Source organism: Cyprinodon tularosa, unplaced genomic scaffold, assembly GCF_016077235.1.
Source record: "Cyprinodon tularosa strain WSP-4 unplaced genomic scaffold, ASM1607723v1 ctg310, whole genome shotgun sequence".
Lineage (NCBI taxonomy): Eukaryota > Metazoa > Chordata > Actinopteri > Cyprinodontiformes > Cyprinodontidae > Cyprinodon > Cyprinodon tularosa.
In genome coordinates, this window is record NW_024039020.1 from 319,929 (window position 1) to 326,092 (window position 6,164).

The following is a 6,164-nucleotide window of genomic DNA, read 5'->3' on the forward strand; positions in this document are numbered from 1 at the left end:
GCTTTTAAAGACTCTGTATGGCAAACCTAATGGATGTGGTACAAAAGTACTTTGAACACGTGTTTTAATTTCACTGGATTAACTTTGCTTCCTCAGTATCCTTAAATTCTCCTTTAAAAAATTTTTTTTTTCTTTATTCTCTGAGGCAACAGAAAGATACTCCCGAACCAGCAGTGTTGGACGAAGTACTCAACAGTAGTACTTGAGAAAAAGTACTGATACTCAGTCAAATCTTTCTCAACTCCAAGTAAGGTATCGGGTCAGACATCTTCTTAAGTAAAATGACTGAAGTACTTACTGTTTAAAATAAAATACTCAAAAGTACATGTATTTGAAAGTATTTAAGTATTCAAAAATAAGTTCTAATAAAAGTACATTTCTGTATAATTTTCAGAACCTTGTAACTTTCAGAAACCACCTGATATATTGATGTGTAGAAATGGAGCCTAGGCGGAAGTTCAACTGAAGAAACTAATTGCTTTCCTTCATCCACCTGCGACACAGCCAATCAGCTTTGAACCACACCACCACGAAGCCAATCGGCATCCAAAGTTAATCTTAAAAGGTCTCTGATACGCACCTTTCTGCTCCTGTGCGCGGGTGACGGATGCGCTATGACTTCATTCAGATGACACAGTTTCAACCCACCTCCAGGCCCTCCTCCACCATCGTAGTTAAAGCTTCTTCAGTGTCATTCCTCCTGGACTCTTACTGCGTTCCCTGTCTCATCTTAACCGGTCTGGCAGAAGACCGCCATGTTGAGCCTGGTTCTGATAGAGGTTTCTTCCATTTAACATTCCCATATGGGAAGTTTTTCCTCTCCACTGTCGCTCCATGCTTGCTCTTAATGGACACATTCTCTCAACCTGTGTTATCAAACTAGTCCTCCATCTTCCAGGTCCCTAAGTGAAGCTCTAGTATCAGCTCACGCAGTCTACTGGATCTCCCCATAAAGCTCAGCAGACCGTCTCTCTAACCAGCAGTCTACAGACTGACCAACTTCATCTATCTCCACTCCACCACCAGTTTCAGGCCTGGGGGGAAACAGCCCTATTCTTTGCTCCTGTTCATGAATATCTATCAAAATTAAGCGCTATGTTTCCTGTCGAGGTCTGAGCGCCAAAGACAAAGTAATTGTATCAATCAATTTCTCCTAATTGTCTTTTCTCTTCGTGTGAGTTTTTAAGATTGAACCAGCTATAAATTCAAAATCACTTTTAAAGAACTGCAGCATAAAAACGGTACAAAACAAAAATAAAAAAGGTGTGTCTTGATTCTCCTCACATTTTGAATATTGAATAGAGGTTTAAGGTTGAATCTTATTATGACAAAGAAACCACAACTCTGATTTGAGAACTCTCAACACTGGACACTGGACAACTTTGAAACATTGCAACAACTAATGGCTTAATAAAATGTATTAACTACAATTAATATCTGCCCTGAGTTTCTCACATGTGTGTATGTCATGCAAATCTCTAAAGCAGGGGTGTCTAAATTCAGTCGTAAGGCCGCTATATTGCATGCTGTAATTGCATTTCAAAACAGTAAAACTGCATCAGTAGATTACAAAGATAAGCTGAGCCAAAAGTAGCAAGTAACTAGTAGATTCATCAAAATTTTGTGGAGTAGAAAGTATAATATTTCACCTTGAAAAGTACTGGAGTGAAAGCTATAAGTATCCTCCCTAAAAACTAATCAAGTAAAGTAAAGTACAGTATTCAAGTAAATGTAATTTATTACTTTTCACCACTGCAAACCAGACATGCATACAGATGCACACCAGTCTGTTGCTACCATTGATCTTCAGCATAATAAGGACGGTCATGCTTTGAAATTTGTGAGCCTGAGAGGATGTGCTTTCTCCACCTGATTAACAAGTGTTGTCAGAAAGGACACACCTACAGTCCCCGTCCCTTTTTTCATTTGTTTGCACAGATCCAGACAGCATTTTTTTCTTTTGACCCAGTCATTTTAAAGAATAAAACTCATGCATGCAGCGCCAGGAAGAAACACGCTTTTATGGTGCAGGATCAGGCTGGCTTCAGATGTAACAATGTGTTAATCGGTTCCTGTTGTGCAGATCAGTGGGGGCTGTGGTGCAGTCACTGATCCAGTGCTAGGCTCAGCTTGGAATGACAGCTCTTTTATCTCCTCCTATAGAGTTGCTTAAAACTAAAAAAGAATGTCAAAATTTCCTGTTTTCTCCAAGCTGCTTTCAGACTGTAGTAGTGTTGGCAGCTGAAGCTGTCCAGTTTTGGACCAACCTTAGCAAAACATGCTTTGATGAGAGATTTGTGTGAGAATTGTGAATTTTGATATAATGGTAGGTTAGGCATATACATCTCTAAAAGCTGTGTGCATTCAGCAATGTTGGGGAAACATTGTTGGGAAACACTTCTTGTGTGATGCAATGGTAACCAACATGGGAGGACAGTTTGCAATATTAATAACTTGAATGATTAATCCAACTTGCAATTAGTTCTCTTTAAGTGCAGATAAGAGTCCTATATAATGAGGGTAAGCATAATGTTATTTAATCCATCGCACATTGGTATAAAACATGTCGATAAAGCTTTAGAATCCTTCTGCCTATTGCTTAACGAATTAGCATTCTAAAAAAGCATGGCCTTTGGCACGAGAATTTTTAGCGCCCCCCCCCAACACACACACAAAATCCTCAAAATAACAATATCACAGAGGAACGCTGATGACTGAGGATGTCCGATTTCGGGGGTTAGAGAGCACTGCTCTGATGGATGTCAGTTCCTGCTTGGTCCATCGTGACTTAATCAACTCCTCCCAACAGAAACATTTCCCCCATAGAAAGATTCCTTTATTGTGATTCTATAATTTCATCAATGCAGCAAAAGTTAAACCACGCGGTGAAGGGCGGTGAAGTGGTGCGCGGTGGATTTCACGTGGGTGAGAGCGTTCACTGCTCGTCCCTCACCTCATGCCACCATGGGACATTTGCTCCAGGATTAACATTTAATCATGAATGCACATTATATATTTAAGCCAATGTAGTCCTTTTTTTATATAGTGGTCTGATACACTTAGCGTCCGTGTTGCCATATGATGCTAATATAAGACTTTTACATTTTTTGCGGCTCCAGACAGATTTGTTTTTTGTTTTTTTCATCCAATTTGGCTCTTTGAACGGTTTGGGTTGCCGACCCCTGGGCTAGAACCTACGAACTCTCCAAATGACTAGTGCAAGCTCCGTATCACCAAGACAGTGTCAGGACTGTGTTTTAGTGGAGATGATGGCGTTAAGAGGAGCTGCAACAAAGCTATAATTTTTGAAAAACCTACGATACAGCATTTAATAAATTGGCCAGCAATAGTCAATAAAGGGACGTACGAAAGGACCTGTCTTTCTTTTGAACAAAAAAAAGGCTCCTGGGGTGACAATGAAGAGCGTAAGATCCCAGCCTTAAGTAAATCACTGATATAGCTTTCGATGGCCTCTTGTTCTTTGCCATAGAGGTTGAACAGTCTGCCTGCCAGCAGTGGAGCACATGGGAGCAAATCAATGTCAATCGTAGTGCTGGTGAGATATTAATGACAGAGCAACATTAGAAAGATAGAAGAGGACACAGCAGGACAAGGAGGGAGTGCAGAGAGGAGAAAATGAGGGCTTCAGACCAATTGATGTTAGGATTATGTTTCAGAAGTCAAGGGAAACCCTGTACGTACTATGGGAGTATTGCTTAAGGGATAGACAAGGAATTGAATGGCCTCTGCATGATTTCCTGAAACAGTTAACTGGGTAGGTAATGAGGCATCATTAAAAATGTTACATCTGTTCTGGCAAAGTATTCTTAATAAATTAGCCACCATGAGAACAAGATTTCTATAGAGAGGTTCTTTAAAGACTTGTGTGAGTGTGATAATTCCTGTTATACACTTCTTTTTGTAATAAAATAGAGTTTTTTTTTCAAATCTTGATATTTTCATATTGCAGATTACTATGAAAAGTTAATTTTCATAGTTAATAAAAGTCCAATTAAGTTGAGATATTACAACTGTCTTTGGCTAAAAGGTGAAGGATGAGAAGCAAGAAAAAATGTGAGATTTATGAAAAGGACGAATGAAAAATTATAAAGATCATGGATGAAGGAGGCCATTAAAAGTGCAACAGCTGAAAAACGACTGAAAATTAGTGAAATTATAGTAATGCAAATGTTGACTGGGAGGATTTCAGAGTCATACAAAAAGAAAGAAGTAGAACTGATGAAGGATAGAAGGAAGTCACAGGGTCAGTGGAACCAGCCTGTCCTACTGGATCGCCTGGTCTGTATTAATTCTTGGTACAAATTCCAGTGCCTAGATATTATACTATTCAATTCAATTTCAATTCAGTTTATATATATATATATATATATATATATATATATATATATATATATATATATATATATATATATATATATATATATATATATATATATATATATATATATTTACAAATTCACAACACATGTCATCTCAAGGCACTTTACAGTTCAACCAGATCATACAGTCAAATTCATACAAAGTTTTCTATCTAAGGAAAACCAGTTGATTGCATCGACTCATTGACTCAAATACAATCCCTCACACTAAACATGCTTGTAGCGACAGTGGAGAGGAAAAACTCCCTTTTAACAGGAAGAAACCTCCAGCAGAACCAGGCTCAGTGTGAGTGGCCATCTGCCGAGGCCGACTGGGGTTCAATACTAGGACATTTTTGCAGCACATTTTGGTACGCTTCACAGCAATTGTCACTTTAAGCTTCCTTTAAAGTTATTGCTGAATTCAGGCCTGCATTGTGATTTAAGATTTTTTTTCCAGAACTTTTTTAACTTATTTTTCTCAGTTTGCCAATGCCTAAACGTTTTCTTTATTGTTTTATTAGGAACGAGAATTAGAAAACAAAACATTCTAGCCATTTTTGGGGTGCTTTGCTCCCTGAATGTACTAATAAGAGATGTCTTTTTTATTTCAAAGGGTACCAGCATCACTTCCCCACCTAAACTTTTGTCCCTTTTTATGCACCATGTCAAATGTGGTGCAGTCCCACTCTAAGCTTGTAAAGTAGACTCCTTCTTTCCTTATAAAAAAAGCAATACAAAGCTGAAAGTAATTTTTTTACTACTCTAATTTTTGTTTCATATTCTTTTTAATGCTAACCAGTACACCTGCACATATGACCTATATTAAAAGTGTCATTTGTGCAGGGTCATAAGGTTGCCAACTCTCCTTAAAAATATGAACTGTCACAGATCAAGAAACAAAGTTAGGTGTCTAATTTAGGGTTTGATCTGAATGTTTACAAAATCATTTCACACACACAACAGAGAACAAAAATAAATTCAAAATGTTGGTAGGTAGAAGACAGTGCTTGAAATAAAAATGTCCCTTATTTAATTTTTACAGAAATTGCAATGTTAATTATAGCTCAACAAAATACAAAGCATATGATTAAGTAAAAAAAACAAAACAAGATACTGTCAAATTTTTCTTTGAATTTTGACACCTTTTTTAGTTATACCAGTTTTTCTCTCTTTATTTACCTTTTCCTCTATCTGAGACCTGAAGCTCATTAGTTCCAGTTTTAGTTCTGTGTGATTCATCTTTGGGCAACCACCCAAAAGTTATGTCATTTTGAATAAACAGAGCAATTGAAGGATGGGTTCAAAAACAGGAAAAAAAACATACACATCTACATATACTTTCAACATGGCTAATGTTTCTGCTTCCCTGCTTGCAGCTATCACAAAATAGGATTAATCATAGGCCCAAGTATGGTGGCATAACGCTGTAATTTAGTCATTAAATCAACGCTCCCAGACCGACTGATTTAATCCGGATTAACGACGAAGCTGTGTTCTTTTAATTTCATGCCAGATTATTTTTTAGATTTGTCAAAATAGAGAATGTGCAAGTGTTAATGTGAAGATGTAGGGAAATATGTTTCGTGTGTGTGTGTTTGTGTGTTTATCTTGCAATATTTCCATCACCATATGAAACTATGAGGATTGAAATTGGGTCAGACAGCACAAGTGCATGATCATTCGCCAAGAGCTCCTCCAACAAATTTACGTCTATCTGACTCTCCTTGGATGAAGGGCAATAATGAGTTTGTGATGACAAATGCATTAAGTGAATTTAGTGCA